Source organism: Phasianus colchicus, chromosome 5 (assembly GCF_987193195.1).
Source record: "Phasianus colchicus chromosome 5, bPhaCol1.hap1.1, whole genome shotgun sequence".
NCBI lineage: Eukaryota > Metazoa > Chordata > Aves > Galliformes > Phasianidae > Phasianus > Phasianus colchicus.
This window is the reverse complement of record NC_143440.1, coordinates 34168694-34189462: the sequence shown is the minus strand read 5'-3', so window position 1 is coordinate 34189462 and position 20769 is coordinate 34168694. Positions and strand designations below refer to the sequence as shown.

Genomic DNA, 20769 nt, shown 5'->3' with positions numbered 1-20769 from the left:
GTAATCATATGCTTTTCCCTTCAGTCTCTTGATCCATAAAATTTAATTTTTTAATAAAAAGTAGCACTTTTATCTGGCGGAATGATGCAAAATAATGCCTTATTTTTACTATTTTTCCTCCTTCTATGAGGGTCTCATTTGAAAATATTAACAGTATACACTTTATTTATGTTGGCTTTTCAGGTTATTTATCTGTATTAAGCATTTAATATTCTTGGGCAAATCATTATTTGGTATAAATCTGTAGCTTTCCTGGTTTCATTGGTGCTTTGTCAGTATACCTCAGCAGAAGAAGTAAATAACTAAGCTGAAGAAATAGTAAGCACCTCATCAGAAGCCCTTAAGGTGTTTTAGAGACATTTACTGAATAAGCTTTATTTTGCCCACTTGGGGTAGACAAACATGCAAACATTTGGATTTGTTATGTTTATAAGTTGTTTCAAGGGAAGAGAACTACTTTTTTAGAGGAAATGAGAACTACTTTTTTAGAGGAAATGATTAAAATGTTATGTCTTAAAATTCTAAAGTTCTAAAGAAATTAATGAAGTTAACAGGAATGTTCACTTGACTGTTACCTCTCTTAGCATGCACAAACTTCTATCTAACCACCTGCCAAATTCCAAAGTTGTGATAGAAATGTTTTGATTAAGGAGGATTAGATAAACATTAAAAAGTTCACAGCCCATTGTTTTTTAAATCCTAGATCAGATTCACTGCATTGACATAGACCCAACCAGGGGGAGTGAAGATGCAAACTACAAATTATGGAATGGTTTTTATGTAAGACTTTTTTATAAACATATTTTTATAAACATTTCAGTAGAACATTGTAGATGATGTCTATCTAAAATAAACTGAATAAATTGAATAACTGGTAAACCCAGTAGATTATCTGAGTGATCAATTTATTCTGATATATTTTGTTACAAATTCATAGAAACTATAATCTTGAAGTTTTTCTAAAACTGAAAACATTTGTATACAGATGTATTTATATATGAGATTGATTGATTTTTTGGCCATTCTTCCATAGACCATGAGGGATGAAAAAGTTTGAAGTCACATTGTCACGCTCCGATTTATAGGAGGGAGCTGAGGTTCTTTTAATATCTGTATACCCGGTGTGAGATTAAGAAACAACGGTTCATATGTTAGTCCAACCAGTTTATTATAAATCCTAATCAGAGATGGAGATGGGGAAGGGAAGGAGGGCGATAGAAAAGATAGGAAAGAAGCAAGAGTGCCGTAAAGCAGGGATAGTCACCACCAGGATCCAGCAGCGGTCCTCTTGCACGCCATTTTGAAGGTCCAAGGCAAAAGCAGCAGGGCGGGTGGGAGGGGAAGAGCAGCAGCATGGCTGGTTTTGGGCAGCAAGCAGGTAGCAGGAAGAAGTTGCAGAGCCAATCCGGGAGGAAGCAGCAGGACTGAGGTAGCAGGCCCAGGTGAGTCTGTCAGCATGCAGGAATTCTGTAGTGAGGAATCTGATGGCAGACACCTTTGTTCTTCTTCAGCATCATGGTAGAGCGCAGAGCAAGTCCAGGAGGGAGAAAGCACAGAGCGAGTCCAGAAGGGGGAGAGGCAGGTCGTGAGGCTTCTTCATGGCAAAAACCTCTTCTTCTTCATGAGGAATCTGTTGCCAGAAAACCTCAACCTTGTGGTTATAGGTCCCCTTTTTATCCTTCTTCTTCTCTTGCCTAGGTGACATCCCTGGGCACTTGGGTAAGACTCATGTGCAGCGTCTCCTGAGAGGGCCATCTTCTTCGAGATAAGCCCACAAAAAAGTCTGCTTCATGGCCATTAATCTGCAGCTTTTCTCTCTCTCCTTGCCCCTGGCCTTGTCCATCTGTGTCCCTCAGACAAAGGATTTTGCAACCCTTGCCCAAGACTTGTCCATCAGCGTTCTCCAGACAAAGGATTTCTCAACCCTTGCCCAGGACTTGCTTGGACTTGTCCATCTGTGTCCCCAGCAAGCTTTGAGACAATGATGTAAAAGAACAATCTTTTATACACATCTAGAAGTATGCTACCATCTTTGGAAGGCTTCCAGCGTCACAAGTCATAGTAATAGTAAATCATATCTCAGTTTGCAAGGCCAGTTTTACCAGTGTTTTTCATTACCTACCTTTTAAGGTTGCCTTGAAGATCAGTTTTCTATCTATCGCCCTGTCTATACCTTCCTATCTAGCTATCATTTCCTCTTGTTCAGTATTTCATCCTAAATAATCTCCTTTATGTTATCTCTAAGTGTATATATATAATTTGATTTATTATTTAATATTGCAAAAAATTATTCTTTTTTTCATATGTTCCTCAGATGTATCTTATCTATCCTGTTTTTTATCATCACTGTCTTCCTGAAAGGAAAAAAAAAGAAAAAGAAAAAGAGAAAGAGAAAGAAAAAGAGAAAGAAAAAGAAAAAGAAAAAGAAAAAGAAAAAGAAAAAGAAAAAGAAAAAGAAAAAGAAAAAGAAAAAGAAAAAGAAAAAGAAAAAGAAAAAGAAAAAGAAAAAGAAAAAGAAAAAGAAAAAGAGAAAGAAAAAGAAGAAGACAGTAAATGCTGTAAAACAGCCTAGCTGGTTTTCTCCATTAACAAAATGAAATGAATTTAATGAATTTGTTCACTAAAACGCTTATAACTTCTCCCTTACCAAATCATGATTTTATTGTTATTTAACTTTACAGATCCAGCTCTGGACATATGAGTATCATTCCCAGTAAAGAAAATAGCAATTTGGGGCAATACTGTGTTGCATTTAGTCCATGAAACAGATAGAATATATTTTTAGGCACTGCTTGTTTATAACCTAATTTTCTCTCATTGCTTTATAAAGGTGACCTTGTTTTAGTACCATCAACGCCTGATGTTATAAAAGAGAAATTCTTTTCAAATCTACTCTGTTAATGTGTTCTTGCTCTGAAACAAATGCAAGATAACATTAACATTCTTCCCACAAAATACCTACTAATTTGCTTGCAGTGGAGATAGAAAGCTTTTCATTACATATCACAAACTTCATTTGTGTAGAATGAGTCACCAGTCCTTCTAAAAAGCCAAATGAGTACCTAATCTCTAATGCTGCCTTCAGCTATAACATCAGTCCTCCCTGGTTCTAGTCATCTTTTATCAGCTATTCAGCTTTTAAAATTTTCCATTCTGTTATAAAATTGTTCACCTGTCAAAACAATTTTATGTTTTTTAAATACCAACGCTTCAGAGAAAAAGCTCACAGAAGTACACTATTTTTTATTAGAGACAACTAAATCATTGTAATGTAAAATGATTAAATCTGTTTTGCACAATTGTTGATATTTTAACCTAATAATAGTCATACTGGCAATGATAAAGTGTATGTGATACTCATCTTGTGTACCTTTTCCTGATTTTCACTCTTTTGCAGAGATCATTCCGGAAGATGTAAATGCTGTATGCATATATGTTACATGGTAGATGATAAACACTGGTATACACAGTAGATGATAAGAGTGATCTATTTATTCTGGTATATTTTGTTACAAATTCATAGAAACTACCATCTTGAAGTTTCTGTAAAACTGAAAACAGTTGTATGTATGAGACAAGATGTATTTATACATGAGACTAAAAACAAACCATAGAGACCTAAGAAAATTGTTTTTTTCTGAGGGCCTGATGTCTCTTATGAAGAAATATGGAGGAAGCTGGGCTTGGAGTAGAGAAGACTCCAAGAGACCTCACTGCTTCTTCCCGGTACTTGACGGGAGTTTACACGGAGGAGGAGGACAGACTTTTTACAAAGTCTAATAGTGACAGGGTAAGGGAAAATATATTTAAACTGAGAGTGATTTACGTTAGATTTTAGGAGGAAATTTCTTTACTCAGTGGTCAAACACTGGAACAGATTGCGTGTGTAAACTGTGGATGTTTCATTCCTGGAGGCATTCAAGGCCAGGTTGGTTGAGGCCCTGGACAGTCTGATCTAGTGGGTAACAATCCTGTCAGTGACAGGGGTGTGAAACTGGATGGTCTTTAAGGTCCCTTCCAACGATGAAGAAAATGTGGAGAGAAAAAAATACTGAAAGAAATAGCAATCTTCAAAATTGGGAGCCTTTTTTTTGTATGCTTGCTTCCACAACCTTGCATATGCAATGCCATGCTTAATTAAAAAAATAAAATGTTGAAAAAAATAAAAGTTTTATTTGTCAGAAAGTAACATTTGGAGTAGCCCTAAAAAGAAAAAACAGCAAGTATGTCATTATAGACATATATGAATATGTGCATAAATATTGATATATGAATTTTTGTTCAGAGCATAAATGTACAACAACCTGGAAGTTCTGAAAAGCTTCACTTTTATACATACTTTCTACTACTACGTGTAATATTAGATCTGTAGTTATGAGTTTAAAGCTTGATGTATCACAGTAAACAGTATCCTTTAGAGGTCATTGTTTTTGTAGATTAATCTACATAGTTACAGAATTACTGGGCACTAAGAATATGACCCTTAGAAGTGGTACATAGAAAAATAATTTCTAGATAATTGAGCACAGTGGTAGTTCTACTAAATAGGATACTACTTACAGTGCATGCTGTTTCCAAATTGCTTGATTACTCTTCAGATTTAGATAAGGATTTATATTTTCATAGGTAATTACGGAATTACATTTCTTAGGAAACCACAACCCCTGGAAAAAAAAAAAACAACAAAACATCTGTGTTTCATTAGAGAAGACTGTGTATGTATATGCTTCAATTTTAGACACAAAGTAGTAAAACAATTTATCTTTGTGCTCATAATGTAAAATAAAATAAAATTTATATTCTAATTTCTATATAATGACCAAACACAAACAAGATATAACCTTTCAACATATAACCTTTCATCTTTACTTTTCTTTTCTTTCCTTTTTTTTTTTTTTTTTTTTTTTTTTTAGGTGAAGATCTTATTGATGTTCTCAGTCCTGTTTAATCTGGGTCATTCTTTACTTCATGCAGTATTTCATCTTTCCCATCATGGTCAGTCACACACCTAATATTTCCCATCATCTTCACCTTGTGACTTCTGCTTCATTAAAGGATTCATGTATTCATCAAATTTAGTAACTGGGCTTACTTTGACCAGTGACACAGGCAGACTTTTAACAAATGCTCCAATAAGGCTTAACAGCAACAGACATGTAAGAAACAGAGTGTAATTGTTAAAAACATTTATCATCAACCTTGTTGTATTTTGCCCCCAAGAATTTGCAAATGTTGCATTCTACATGAACTGGTTAGGGTTATTTCTTTTTCCCTATGAAACAACTTAATTCTAATTAAAAATTAAAACTCAATTATTTCACCCCAGCTTTGAGATTTTACATTTGAAATTAGAGTGTTTGTTTCTGAAATGCTCAGTGATGACTTATCCACAAACTCCATGTTCCCCTTTGGGTCTTTCATTATCACCCTGAGATTTTAGAAGGCTATTCCTCTTGCTGAAAATTTTACCCAGTCATTGAATTCACAGAATTAGTACTTAATTAACTGTTGATGACTTTAGCAGAGAATAGGGAAGTGCCATGCAGTTAAAGAAGGTTTTCATGCAAATCATGTCTTTTCTATTCTTGTATTTTCTCCTCTTTAGGAGAATTATTTATGACTTTCTTATCAAAGTGTAGAGATAAATTTCATAGTATTGTTTGAATGTTCAAATATGGTGCTTTTCCTACCCATTGTGAGTGCTTATTAATGAACTTGCAACAATTTCATGAGGTAAAGATCCCAGTGTATATATATACTGTTAAAGAGATGAGGATGCTTCGCAGACTGATTGCATATGTTATAATAGCACTTTCTAAAAATGACAGAAGAGTCAGAGTGAACTGCCAAAGTTCAACTTTCTCAGCTTTTAAAGGAAATGGAGGCAGTTATTTATTATTGGCAATAGCCAGCAAGAACACCTTGAGTGACAAAATGCTTTTTTAAGAGGATTAACATTTAAAGAGTCTTTATTGATGATCTGAAGCTAATGAAGAAGTGCAAGTGGAATATTACCCTCCGAGCATCTTGCTGCTGGTTACTATTTTTAAAGTAATTTTTTGAAAGTCAAGAAGATAAAGTGTTTTGATTTAAAGGCCATAGTCTTTCTATTGTGTCAGTCAGCAGCATTAAGATCATTTTGTTTTCAATTATTATCTTCCATTGATCACCATTATCACCTATCAGCCCCTGAACAAATATCACATTGTCCATCTTCCCAGGCAAGTACTGTAATTACTCAATAACTGCAATATTGATTCTGGAGAACTGAGTCTTACTGGCTGGCATACTGAGCTGCTTACTAACTCAGAATTGCATCAGTCAGATAGAGTTGTTTTTAATGTAGTTCCAAGCAAGAAGTAACTCAAATTAAATTTAAAGTTTTCTCTCATTATTTGATGCTCAGAGTTGCTAAGATTGTATTCTTTAATCAGATTTGATATCATGTGTGAACTGAAAGCTTCTAGCTTTCTAAGGTTTTAGCTGAAGACCCTAGAGGCATATCAGCGGGTGCACAGCTCCTTTATAACTACAATGTATTACCAAGATGTCATTTTGTGAAACAACAAAACCAATGAAAAGCAGTCCCAGAGTAAAACAACACATTCATATTGACAGTCAGTACAGAGACAGTGCTTACAGCTTCTGATCTATGAAGTGGTTTTCTCACTCTTGTCTCACAGACCTTTCTCATTTTAGCAGTGCTTCCAATAGCAAGCAAACAGACCAAATCACATTATTAAAATAGAAATCAATCTGTGCAGCACTTGCATGTAGTAGGATGTAGGATCCATTTATGAAAAGTCTTACTGAGTTAATATTGCTTTGCCAATTTTTCTCAAGTAAATTAAAAGATTGCCATCAAAGAATGTCTATAGATGTAGCACTGATAATTTATTATAACCAGGAAACTGGAATGCACCCCAAATACAGACTTGGTGACTGCAACTAACTTGATCAAATCCATGACACAGAGTGTTGAATACAAATCTGGTGTTACTAGACCAATTGCCTTCTGATTTTTGTTTTCCTTGATGGACCATTGAACTCTTGACTACTCACAGCAATACAATACATGACTGAATGCATAAAGTGTGGGATCAGAACCATTCAGTGGGACCTACTTGTCGTTATTTCTTTGTAAAATGTTTGCTGCTGTCATATAATTTGTGTATACGAGAAGTTTGAACTATTTAGTTCTACTTTGTAGGAAAGCTTCATCAGTCTGCTGATGACTGATTTAAATGTTAGCTTGGTGTGTTGGCTGTATTTCAGGCTCTCCACTGTTTCTCTTTTTTTTTCCCTCTTCCCATTTCCCTTACATACTGTTTACCCTCACCAACTGCAAGTGGCATTTTGTACACATTTAGATCAGCTGACTCATAGAACTGTTTGGTCTAATATTTTCCATTACTTCTTAAGCACAAAGATGACTATAATAGCTCTGAATCTGAGAAGGAAAATAAATATAATAACAAATGCACATTGAAGTGAACAACTCAGTATTGCAAGCTCAGTCATTATCTTCATGTAGTACTTTTATTTTCTATCATAAAGAGCAAATCTTATATTACTATACTAGTCCAAAACTAATGCAGTACTGACAAAGCAAATGTTGAGACTGTATCCTGATTTGGAGGATTCTGCACTTAGAAGTCATTAAAGAAGTCCCATAATTATGATGTCTACATATATGCTGTCCTTAAGGGCATCTTAGAGAAGCAAAAAAGATCTTACAAGAAGTTAATAGCCAGAGTTTTGCAATGTTGCTTTTACTGTGTCACGTTCAGTTACAGTTTGAAAGAAGATGGTTAGAAATAATTCAGAGGTTAGAAATGATTATGTCCATAAGCAATTATATTCAGAGGGAAAATAATTTACATGAGAAAAAGCATAGCAGACCAGATTATATCAGCTCATTATGTACTTTGGTTCCAGTGAGTTCCATAGTGGAGAGGTGAAACATATCAGTCTTGAAGAACAGATTTGGACCAGCCTGAGCCCAGGATTTTTCACTGAAGTGTTTACTGTGTGTATGGGAACTGCTGAATCATGGCCTGAACTTCTGATTGAATCACCTGAGGCAAGCAATGAGTCAGCCCTGGGAGCACAGGTGAAGGCAATTCACCTGTGCTGCCGGAAGGGGTGGAGCCTGGTTCCACCTCTCCTAGACCCATTTAAAATCTGACTATCAGTAGAGAAGAATCTCTTCTGGAGATCTCTCCAGAAGTTTTGCAGTGAGTTTTGCAGTGAGTCCAGGATGTGGGTAAGCATTCTATCTGTTCTGTTTTTGTAATTATAACCTGCTTAACCAACCTCTCTAGTTTATTTCATAATTAAAACATCTTTATATTCATTGATTATGCACTGTACAACAGCAATATGGAAATTGTGAATTTTGGGATCCTCCTGTGTGGGATCTTGACTGTTCTCACTCTTGCTGTATCTTCAATTTTTATTTTTTTCTTACTTAAAAAAAAAAAAATTCATTTTTAGTTGCTTTTCTTTACATTGCATAGGTGTGATGGTGTGTGCCTTCTTCAGGGGACTAACGTACTCTTGGGGTAAATTACTGAATTTGCACACTATTTAAAAAAAAAATAAATGCTTAGCTATCTTAGTCCAGCTGAGTTTCTGTTGAGCATCAGAAAGCAATCTAGCTCCTAACAGCAGCTGAGTTGGCAAGGCTGTTACTGCTGGAAAGCGTTAATCTTAAATTTTGTGGGAGCCGATGACTTCAGACTCTGAAGAGCCTAAACCAAGCAAGATATGATAAATCTTAGCAGCTGCCACTTAGTCACAAATCTGTAAGCTCCAGCTTAAAGCTTCTATTGAGTGCAAAACTCATCAAGATGTAGGTGTCCCCATCTCTCAGGACTGAACCATCATCTTGAATTCAGGAGAAGCTTCAAACCTAGCAAAAGCTGGAATCTCATTCCTGCCCTGACAATGCCTCCTAGTTCCCATCAAGTGCTAGCTCAGCAGGAGATGGGAGAGAAGCAAAGTACTTATAATCAGAATGAGTGAGTGACTCTCAGCTCCTGCTGTGCTAAGAACCTCATAAATGTTTTTTTTCCCCCTATCATTCAGGTAATGATAGAATTCTGCATTGCACTGATAACTTACACAAACTCCTGCTGAAATCAAAAATTTTTCCACCTATTTCAAAAGTCCATGTGTGAGGTTTAGTCATCTTGGCTAAATCAGACTGTGCTTTAAAACCCCTCTGTTAGAGAACAATTTTTTTCTTTTTCATCTGATGGTATCACTTTCTAGGAGAAAGTGGCAATATTGGAAGTTATGAGCCTCAAAAACACTTTAAACTACTGGGTAAGAATTTTATAAAAGATAAGAATTGTCTTCCCAGTGTTCTATCTGATGTACAGAAAAAAAAAACGTTCAAAGTTAAGGGATTCTTTTCCATTCAATGTAGTTTAATACAAGACTGGCAGCATCAGTTAGATTCCCATGAAATGGGAATAAGACAACAAACCATTTGCTATATAGTAGGATGAAGAGCTAGTATAGTTCCAAATAGAATGATTTTGTTTCCATTCGTTCTATCAATCCCTTAATGTGCTTATCTTTTGCCTTAATTTATACTGTGTGTCTTTATTTTTACCCTATCTTTTTCTCTTATAACATGATTGAATTGCTTTTTGAGAAACAGCTTCCAGGGCATTGCTTGTTTAATTTCTGTGTTCATAAACTGGCTGTGAATGTTGATTTTGGCATATTGCCACTTTCCTGCCTTGGGGAGAGTTTCTCAGTGGCTAACAGTAGGTGCTGAGTCCTGAAGTGTCGGTTCAGAGAAATGGAGACAGGTGGACCATCAGCAGGAGTAGTAAAGTGATATGCCACTGTAAATATGAAACTGTGACGGCCCACAAAAACAATCTATTTTTTCCTTCAAACTTTCAGGCATGACAGTTCCTAAACTTTAAAAGGCAGCTTCACATAGAAAAAAAATTCACCACAGAATTGAGGAATTTTTTATTGCAAGGTTTTTTGTGATATATAGGTATGTATGTAGGAACAGTTTAAAAGGACGATAACATGTTAAATCACATGGATATTCAGGTGACTACATTTGGAGAATAGCCTTACCCCACTTCCATGTGAAGATGACTGTGTGTAAGGTAATATTTCTCCTTGAGCAAAAGAGTGATATTTTGTATCATATCCTAGCTGGGAAGTCAACCAGAAAGACAATATTACTTATATTACTTAGTATACTATTTTTATTTGACAGTTTTGAAGTCTGAAATTGCCCTAAATGAGCTCTTTTTTTCTATTTCTCATATCAACATGCATTATTACCTGGTTGTCATCAGTGCTGAAGAAGGGAGGTAAGAAATTCATCCTAACGGAGAAGAGAATTTTGTTTTCATTTTCTTCTATAATAGAGTATTTAAAGAAATCTTTAATGTATCTCATTACTCTGAGAGTCAAACTAGCTACACACTTTAAATTTAGAGAATGTGTCTATCCACAAGGCTCTTAGATTTTAATGAATAAAGGAAATTTTTTGGCCTTCAAAATATTAAGATAACACTGGAGAGTTTGAGAGAAGTTCCTAAAGGTTTTGTAATTAAAACCAGTAAAATATTGTTGTTTCTCAATCAAAAGCACATTCCTTTACTTATAGGTATTCTGGTTCACTTCTAAAGAAATAAAATGACTGATAGTTCTTGCTGTTCACTATGAAACTTTTTTTGTAAGTGGAAAAGAAAATAATCTATATGTACTGCATATTCTACAGTATTCATAATATTAGGGCTGGTCCAAAAGTAATGCCTTATTTTATGATGTTGGCCCACAGTGTCAAAGGCAGATGTGTTGTGGTATGGCTGTAGAGGTTGAACTTTCCCACCAATATTCTGTTACATATTATTTCTGTGTGACATATAGCAGCAGAGAGGCGGTCAGAACGACATCTGACATGGAAGTGTATATGAAGCAAAGATGTGTCACTGAATTCTTTCATGTAGGATAACTTGCACACATTGATATTCATTGAAGCTTACAGAATGTTTATGGAGACCAAACAGCAGATATGAGCAGAATGAGGTGGTGGGTGGTGCATGTTAGTGGTGGCAACAAGTACGTGAAAGACAAGACAAATTCCTGATGTTCTATGCATAGCATCACACTGCAAAATGAGAAATGTCTCAATCATCTCATCCACATCAATTGGCAGATTATGACCAGAGATCAGTGTACAGAGATGAATATCACCATCAGTGCATTGGAAAAAATGGTTGTAATATTGGAATATTGCAAGTTCACACCAATTGGGTTCCATAAGTACTTACACAAAAAAGGAAGAAAACTGTAGGCAAATCCGTCAGGGCCTATTGAACCTGTACAAGACTGAAGGTAACTTTTCTCTTGATTACAGCTCATCATCAATAATGATGCAATGTCACCTCTGAGTCAGAGTAAAAATGGCAGTCCATTTGGTGGGGAATTCATGTCACCATTAAAGATGCAGCCCTCAGTAGGTAAAGGGATATGCAGTGTCTTTTAGGATAGGAAAGGGGTGATCCTTTTCAGTTTTCTTGATCTATTTCTGCAGCTATTTTATTCTTAGTTTTTTTAAATTTTTTTATGACTGGCACCTTAAAATCTTTGCCAGTGATGATACTGTGTTGCTTAACTCAGCATTATGGCATAGGAACACTTAATTCTGTGTAATATTCTTTTCTAGAAAATAAGTGTAAGAAGAGCAGTTACAAAAATGCTGCGTGTTGTTAAATCATTGCATCATCTCTTTGCGGAGGTGACTGCACTAAGTCACTCTGAAATATTGATGGAGTAAATACGATTCTTTCTGTTTTTGGAACACCTTTTAGAATACCTTTTGAATATATATAAACATAAGCAGCTACTGCTATTAGAGAAAACTCTAAGTTATTCTTAACTACTGCAATAGAAAACATGTAGTTTCTATCTGTTTTTTTTAGACAATTCTGCTGCATGAGAGCTGGACAAAACTTGTAGTGCTAATCAATGACTATCTAGAATGTAGCAAAATATCTCATTGAGAGTTGATTTGAAAGTATAAACTCAATTCATTCAAATAACCTTGCACATTCATGTATTTGAGTGTATTGACTACTGCATCAGGTTTTGAAACTGTAAACTTTTAATGAACTGCTTATTGACAATAATAACCTTTTCTTCTATAGCCAACAAATACGATCCGATGAAAATCTGAAAGTTTTAACTGTTTGGCTCCTGAAAACTAATAATGCCTACAAAATATGTTGCTGAAAATAATTTAAGTTTATAGCTCAGCTCCTTTAAGTAGATGTTATTAGGCTACACAGAAAGTTAATGCCAATTTACTCATGCTGCTTTCTTCCACAATGAATGTGTAAGAAATAACTATGAACGCATTTTCCTTTTGCATTTATTAGAGCTATTGTATAGTCAAACTAGTTTCAAGGTAATTGCTTCTCTGCATTGCAGAAACACTTAAGAATTTAGTGCAGTAGGATGGGAGAAGGATTCAATTTATATGGTGGCTAAAGGAATTAAGATGAATGCTAAGTGATGCTGGATAGCCACTGCAATTTGTATAGCACTTTGAATGATCAGGATGTAGATACATGCTCTAAGAATTTTAAACCAAAAGCTGTTGGACGTGTACATGCTTTCTGTTAAAAGTCAGCCTTGTTTTTTCTTTTTAGAAAGGGCAGGATGAATCTTTTCTGTTCTTTGTAAACAATTTGCAATCATCAAAGCTAGAAATAAGAAAAAATTTTATACTTGCAAGTTTTATTTTCAATATTACTTGTAACAGATCATTCTATATTCAAAGAAATATAACAATAAGATTTCTATAATCAGCAACTATAATTTAATGTGTGAATTGTAATACTGTATCACAGTGAATAGAGCTCCACACTGCTTAGAAAAACTGAGTACAGTTTCTCTTTCTGGTTTCCTTTTTCTGATAAATCTTTCAAGGAAGGCTTTGGAACACTAAAATATTTTTGATCTTTACTTAAGTCCATCCAAAATTAAATTATAACTTAAAGTTTCACAGTACCTCAAGGCTACTACAGAGCAAATGAATTATCAGGAGAATCTCAATGTGCTTCTATATTATTTGAAAAACATATATTTATGATTTTACAGTTTTTCTTTTAAATACAGTAATGTTGTTCTTTATCAATTGTGAGTAACTGTTTTGAAATTGAAAGAAAAGCTATGAAATCCAATAGCAAATCTTATGTGAGCATTATTCCATAATGAGCAAGCACAAACTAAGTTTATTAATATAACAAATGCACATTTTCAAGCTGAGAAGGTATTGTTATAATAAGTGCATAACAAGTGTACTTACATATGTTTATACAAATACATGTACACATAAGTATTTGTTTTATAAAAATGTATATTATAAACATATATATTTTTCAGAACTGAAAGCACAGCTGCAAAATATGCATCCTTACATTCTCACAACATCAGAGAAGTTGCCATACATAGCAGCTTTTTCAGAAGTTTACATAAAATTATGGTAAAATATTGGTCCCCAGAATGAGAAGTGGAAAGCAACTGCATTTCTTTTTAAGCAAGAGGTACTGTTGAGATGCATGCTCTGAGCCAAATGCAAATCCTTGTGTATGGATATTAAAGACGCATTTAGCTGATGGAGAGGTTATCCTGCAACTACCTCCCAAAAGAAAATATAATGAGCTGTAAGCTTTAACAAGAACTGCATGATTTTTTCACAGAATGCAATATCCTTAAATGGGTAGTGTAAAAGGGACTTGTTGAAATGACATCTGAAGCGCTTTATGACTGCCTTGTTTAATAGTTACAGGAAATAAACTGTTACCTTTGTTTTGGACACATTAGATTCCATGTAGTTTGAGAAAGCTTCATAGTTCTTTCTCTGAATTTCAAATAAACCAAGGGAAACATCTGGATTAAAATGTTATGTTCCCAAGCTTTCTTAGAATTGTGATTTGTAATCTTCTTTTGCTATTTACTATCAAGAAAGGAGCATTCCTATTTATCTTATTGCCAGTTCTAAAGCCTTGATTTGCCTTAGAACTCAGAGGCAGCTTGAAACTGGGCTACCTATTCTACAGTCCCTACAGCCAAGTCACCCTCAAGGTATCCTGGATTCTGGTTGCCCAAATTCATTATAGATATCTCTGTCAGGCAGTGCATTGGTGGTTCAAAATAATTTTGCTCAAGAAAACTGTAATCATGGCAGTTCCACAGACTAAACTTCTCTTATTTATCACATGATGGGAAAAGAACATAGACAGATGTTAAGTACATATTTATTTATTAGAAGTCTACCCTAATGTGCTTCACATACATGTCCTCTAAAAGCCACTGGATGCTTGACATTGGAACATTCCTCTCAGGTCCTATATATTTTTTTTCTAAAGGTTTTTGTTTCTTTGTAAATGAGAATTCAGTCCTTTAGACTTTTTTTTGCATTTAATTTCTTACTTCAATAAACAATTTAAATGTCTACTAATAAGTTTAATTTAAGACTTAGCATACTACTGGAGGTGAACTCTTGTGTCCCTTTTTTTTTCTTTTAGGAAAGAACTTCAATAAAAATTTTTTAAATTAAATCTTACATATAGACTCTAAAATGTGGCTCAGGGATCTTAATTCATTTGCTGGGCTGAAAAATTCCTGCTACTAGGGAGGAACCTATAGAAGAAAAACTACTTATTCTTCTCAAAAGAAGCAGAACTTAGAAGTTCAGTTACAGTAGATACTGCTTCTAGCAGTTTACAAATATGCATATGCAAAAAAATACAACTGAAAATATCAAATTTTACTTCAGTTGTGGATCCTGAAGTAAGCTCCCTCATATGGATGATGATGCTATATTTAATGACACAACTACATGTGATTTTGTCACAATCACAGAGTTGTAGGGGCTGGAAGGGACCTCCAGAGATCATCAAGCACAGATCCCCTGCAAAGCAGGCTCCCTACAGCAGGCTATACAGGTAGGCGTCCAGGTGGGTATTGAATATCTCCAGAGAAGGACAGTCCACAACCTCCCTGTGCAGCTTGTTCCAGTTCTCCATCACTGTGAAGAAGTTTTTTTGCATATTGGTGCAGAACTTCCTATGTTCCAGTTTATGGCTGTTTCCCCTTGTTGTGTCCCCACAGACTGCTGAAAAGAGGTTAGCTGTGTCTCCTTGACTCTCACACTTAAGATACTTAAAAAAAAAAAAAATAATCAGATCCCCTCTGAGTTGTCTTTTAAACGAATCCAGTTAGCTCAGCCTTTCCTCATAGGGGAGATGCTCCAGGCCCTTTTTCATCTTTGTGGTCCTCCACTGGACTCTCTCCAGGAGATCCTTGTCTTTTTTTTTTGTCCCAGGTAGCCCAGAACTGGATACAGTACTCCAGGTGAGGCCTGACCTGGACAGAGTAGATGGGGGAACCACCTCTCTTGACCTGCAGGCCATGCTCCTTTTAATGCACGCCAGGATGCCATTGACCTTCTCGGCCATTGGGGCACAATGCTGGTTCATTGCCAAGCTGTCATCCACCGGGAATCCCAGGTCCTTCTCCACAAAGCTCCACTGCAGTGGCTTATGCCCCAACCTGTATTGATACTCATGGTTACTCCTTCCCAGGTATAAGTCTACACTTACTTTTGCCAAACCTCATCTGGTTTATTGTTGCCCAGCTCTCCAGTCTGTCTTGCTTAATATCAGCACAGCCTTCCAGTTCCTAAGCCACCCCTCGCAGCTTTGCATCATCAGTGTACTTACTGAGGGTGGGCACTATCCCCTTGTCAAGGTTATCAGTGAAGATATTGAACAAGACCAGTCCCTGTTTAAAAAATGGGAAAGATCTTTCCCTAATAATATAGGGCCAGATTTTGATAGTAGATTGAGGGGGGAATAGAAAATATCCACACTTAACAAACTGTGGATAGGGTCATGACTTTGGCATGTCCTCATTTCTGGCTCAACCAGGTAGGAGGCAGAGATAAAAGGGAGCACGTTTACTTTGGCCCCGATACTGTTGTCTATAAACATGGTGCAGGGGGATGGGTGCTCCAGTTTGCTGTTTGTGGGGACTAAAAGATTCATAGGAGGGAGATGTATGTCTGAAGTAAGCTCTGGCTTGTTAGTTCTTTCTCACAGCTATGCCTAGAAGCAGAAATTGGTCTCCTGAGCATAGTATATTTGGAGAAAATGATTGCCCAGAGGTCTAAGTGATGGACAGTTTTATTGCATATATCATAAAAGTGTTTCCAGCTACAAAATTTTCAATTCAGCTCAGGAGGTGAGGGGTAGAACAGTACATCTTAAAATTTAATTTGTGCAGCCTAGAAATATCTAAGGCCTACACAATACTGCATTTGAGCTAGGAAAATCTGCTCCTTTTGTGACAGAAGCATATGGCTGCACTCAATCACACTTGAACCTGAAGATCTAGGACAGTCTTAACAGGAAAAAGCAGAAGAGAAACATGACACGAGGTCAATTTTGATAGCTTAAAACTGTGGTATCTGAAGAGCCAATAGGATTGCCCGATTCTTCAGAACATACAATGGATTATAGGATAATACAGCCTGCAGGCACTCTCTTTGAATTTATGCCCAAGACAGACAACAGCATATGCTCAAATACAAGGACATCAGGGTAATGGAATATAAAAAAAAAAAAAAGTTGTGTGCTCATCATGTGATGTGGGAAAGCAGCCAGAGGCCTGTATTCCCAAGGGGTATTTCTAGGGGCTGGTGCCTGATGTTCGGTGTTTGGTGCTTGGCTGCTTGGCCTCCGTATCTAGTTATCATATGGCATGGGGTATATAGCACTTGTGAGAAGAGAGGTATCAGATCACCTTCAAGCATGAAGTGCTCCTGTCACAAGCAAACAATGAGAGATGTTAAAGACTAATAAATCTTCACGATGGATCAGAACAAAATGACTTGGGAATTGTGATTGTGTAATTTTGATTCATTTGAGGAAATGCTTGGTGCCTAATGGCCCTCAAACATCCGTCTGTGTATTGAAGTTGTTAGTGTTGTAATTGCATGGGATGCAACAAGAAATTTTTGAAGGCATGCTGTAGTATCTTCCTTGTTTAATTTTAAATTCTATTAAGTTCTATTTTAATTTCTTGTTCTGGGTGTAGCTCTTTTCTGAGCAGAATCATGAGAATGTCAATAAGAGAGAAATATTAATGGATAGTTCTCTTGATTTTTATTTATTTATTGTCTCTAAAGGAAAGGTATTTTTGTCAAAAATTGTATCTGGTCTTTTTCTCATATTCAAAAGGTATAAAAGCTGTGGCTGATACAGCAATGCTTTTTTTTTTTTTATAAAAGGAGCCAGACAACACATACAGAAAAATCCAGAGATAACGTTCTGCATCTGGCAGACAAGTAAAGTTATGTGAATGTTTCTGAATGGTCAGTAGAGGGCTTCCAGAGCAGGGAATCATCCTTGGGACTCACCTACAAATTCTGATCTGAGGAATGTTTCTTAGCACTGACCAAAATTAAACTTTTGCACAATGGGAAAGTGCCACACTGTATTTAAGAGTTTTAAGAGCAATTAGTTCCCAGTCTATGCTTCACTGCACTGCTCCCTGCACATACAATGAATTTTGCAGTTCAGAAAAGGAATAGATTTGAAGACTTAACTATTCTAATGTGGACATTGTTTTGAATCTAGAATTCTGAAACAAATTTAGAATAAACTACCAATATACTTGGTGTCCACAGCTCACTGATTGTGTTAAGTGTCTAAAAACATGTTAGCAGGGCATAAAACTTTCTTTGGGGGAAGACAGCCCACGCAAATTTTTTTAGTAACTTCAATTTGATTACTCTGTGGCATAATAAAAATTCACTTTTCCTACTTCATTGAAAAAGATCTCTAGCTCAGGAACTGCTAAGGATCTTTGCAGGATATGCTCTTACCCCAATCAGTTTAAGTGTTCTACTCATGTGGCATAATTAAAAAGACTTCTGAGCCTGTCTTTTGAGCAAAACAAAAGCTTGGAGTGCTGATTCGGAATTGTCATCACTGTACTAGTCTCTAAGCTAGCTGGGTAACAATATACATAGAGAATGTCTACTCTTTATGTTTTCATTGAATATTTCCTAAAATATATACTTCTGTACATAACTGAAAATGATTGACATTTTTATTGCTAGTGCTTATGATTATACTGCTTGCTATGTGCATTCAATGAGTGTATCGTGAAAGCAAGCTGAACAAAATTTAGACTTATTTTGAGATGACTCTCATGAAATTCAAGGTCAACGTAGAAAAAAAGAAATGTAAGAGTTATCAATTGCCATAGTGAAAGGAATAAACTAACAAAAAGAAAAGTTTACTTCCCCTGCCACACTGCGCTCCTTTCTTATTGCTTAGCAACAAGTAAGATGCCACTTATTTTCCGACAGGAAACAGAAACAGCAAGAAAGCTGCACACAAAGCTTGTATCACTGCAAGTGTCCTGTAGAGCTCGTTGGTGCATGGAGACTTGGCCTTTAATGAAGAAATTTGTATTCATATGCAGGCGTGGATGTGTGGACATCAGTCCAGACTCTGGGACTGTTATTTCATTGAGTCAAAAGAAATTTGCACATGAAAGCCACATCCGCATTACTTAACTCTGCAGCTCACTCAGTATTGGCTTCCTTTTAGACAAAACTACGTCTGAACCTCTGACTAAATCTCCAGAGGATTTATTTTACTTCTCTTGGATATCTGCTAGATTTGACAAGTGGTGAACACGTTCTGTGTAAATACCATTTGAGGTGTTACTTACCCTTTCCCCCATTTCTGAATTTCTTCTTAGAACAAAGCCACATAACTGCAGAATTTTCCCTACCTTCCTCAGCCAGTCCTACTGCCAGATGGCAATGTGAAGGCATTCATCTTTTCAATATATCCATGCCTTTCCAATTTAATTGCAAAATTTATTCTCACGTGCAATCAGGAATTAAAGGAAAAGGCATGTCTGATGGTAAATATCGATTTCAATAGACCAAAAAAAAGACTGCAAATTGTGTTGCAATAAGATTGGTTATCTGAAATAAAACATTATACAGGAAATAGATACTGGGCCATAGCATACATAAAGCTCATTATCAATATGGTCAATTCTTCTGCCATCAATGCACATGTACAAATGCTTATGGCTCCTCAGCTGCAAAAATACATTAGTGATTCTCTACAAATTGCATTAATGTTACAACACTTGGTAGGAAGGTCAGCTGTTGGCCTTTTTGGCTCCTGCTGCTATCATATTTATGATGTAAACATAATTTCTCTTTCTCTCTCTCAAATAAATACATAAGTGAAGCAGAAGGGAAATCCTTGGTGTTTGTAATGTTGGGGAATGCATCGTATTAATGAATGTGGTTAAGAAAAAGCTCTTAGGCTTACTCACTGGGCAGTTACCGTCACAGCACTGACAGTGGAAATTCCTCAATGGTATCCTGTTAATGCACTTCAATTCTGACCTGAAAGAACCTTTATGGCTGACATGATAGTTTAATTTTCGTGCCCATTCAATCTTTGGCCTCTGTGCTAAGTCTGCCAACAAGGGTGCAAATTAACACCAATTATTCTGATGTTTTATATACTGGTCTGAGCACATCAAGTTATTTTACTCAGGCCATCACCGCTGTCAGATGTTAATGACTTTTCGTTATTTCTGACCTGTTTCAGATTTCTCTGAGTAGATAAGTATTGAAAGGGTCTCTGTTTCACTAATAAGATACTGACTTGTATAACCTTCCTATCATTCCCTTTCATAAATTCAAGTGTGGATGTTTATTTTCCCATTAAGTAGTAACAAAGGGCCAAACTCCAGTCTGTTTCAAACTCAGTGGATTTAATCCAGTATAAAATTTAGCCTATTCCTGTTGGTTGCATTGGGCATAGACAGTAACAAATCAAATAAAGGATTATATGCATATACATATCTTCTACCTCAGAGCATGAGTGTCTTCAAGATGCTACCTCCTAGTAACTACTATTGGCAAGGATAAGCTGTTTCCAGAATAGACTCTGAGGACATGGATCGGCAAGGATAAGCCGGTTCCAGAATAGACTCTGAAAAGATGGATCATCATTTTTGAGAATTGCTGCCTTGAGTTACCTGACAGAACCTGATGTTTGCAGTTTGGAAAACTTACATATCTGCTTGTAAGGTTGTAATTCTTGTCAAGCACAGTCTTGAAGTATGGAAATGGACAATGACAGCAGAAAAGTATAGCACTGCATGTCTTCTGCCAAGTTGAGAAGTTAAGAAGAATAATGTTCCTAAATACACTATGGTAGGCAAAATAATTATCACCTGATTATTGAAAGCTTATTTATTGAAGACTAACTATTCAGTAGATGATAATTAAGGTTTTGTGAAACAGTGGAAGATAGTGTTACAATGGACTTAATTATCCCCTACACTATAACAAAGGACTGTTATTGGTGCATAAGTGCAGGACATGCAATTTTGCAGTGTACAGAAATCAAGCAAGGAAATTTGAAATAAAATATAGCTATTGTATTTTGGACATTAAACTGTACTCTGTTCTCTTTGCTTCCTTCTTTTCTGTTCTAAAGCTTTTTCAGAATTCAAGGAAAGAAAAACATATTTGAGTATATTTAGTAGTTCTGCCTGGCAAAGTACTAGAATATATTTGTAGAATTTATGTTACCATTGGTAGCTCTCTTGCCAAAAATTCAATGAGCTGACACAAGGCTCCTTCCCAGCTACAGAACAAAAAATATATTA

At 35.9% G+C, this 20769-nt stretch overlaps 1 long non-coding RNA gene across 3 annotated transcripts; it reads left to right on the top strand.

Annotated features, from left to right (window-relative positions):
• Nucleotides 1-8240: 8240 nt before the first annotated feature.
• LOC116229038 (uncharacterized) lies at nucleotides 8241-19564 on the top strand. Of its 3 annotated transcripts, none has more exons than XR_016467286.1 (5): nucleotides 8241-8266; nucleotides 10335-10349; nucleotides 14914-14996; nucleotides 15377-15635; nucleotides 18428-19564. It is a non-coding gene; the product is annotated as an uncharacterized LOC116229038 (long non-coding RNA). The 3 variants fall into 3 exon arrangements; XR_016467287.1 differs by having other exon boundaries at nucleotides 14914-15008; XR_004166928.2 differs by lacking the exon at nucleotides 14914-14996.
• Nucleotides 19565-20769: the final 1205 nt, after the last annotated feature.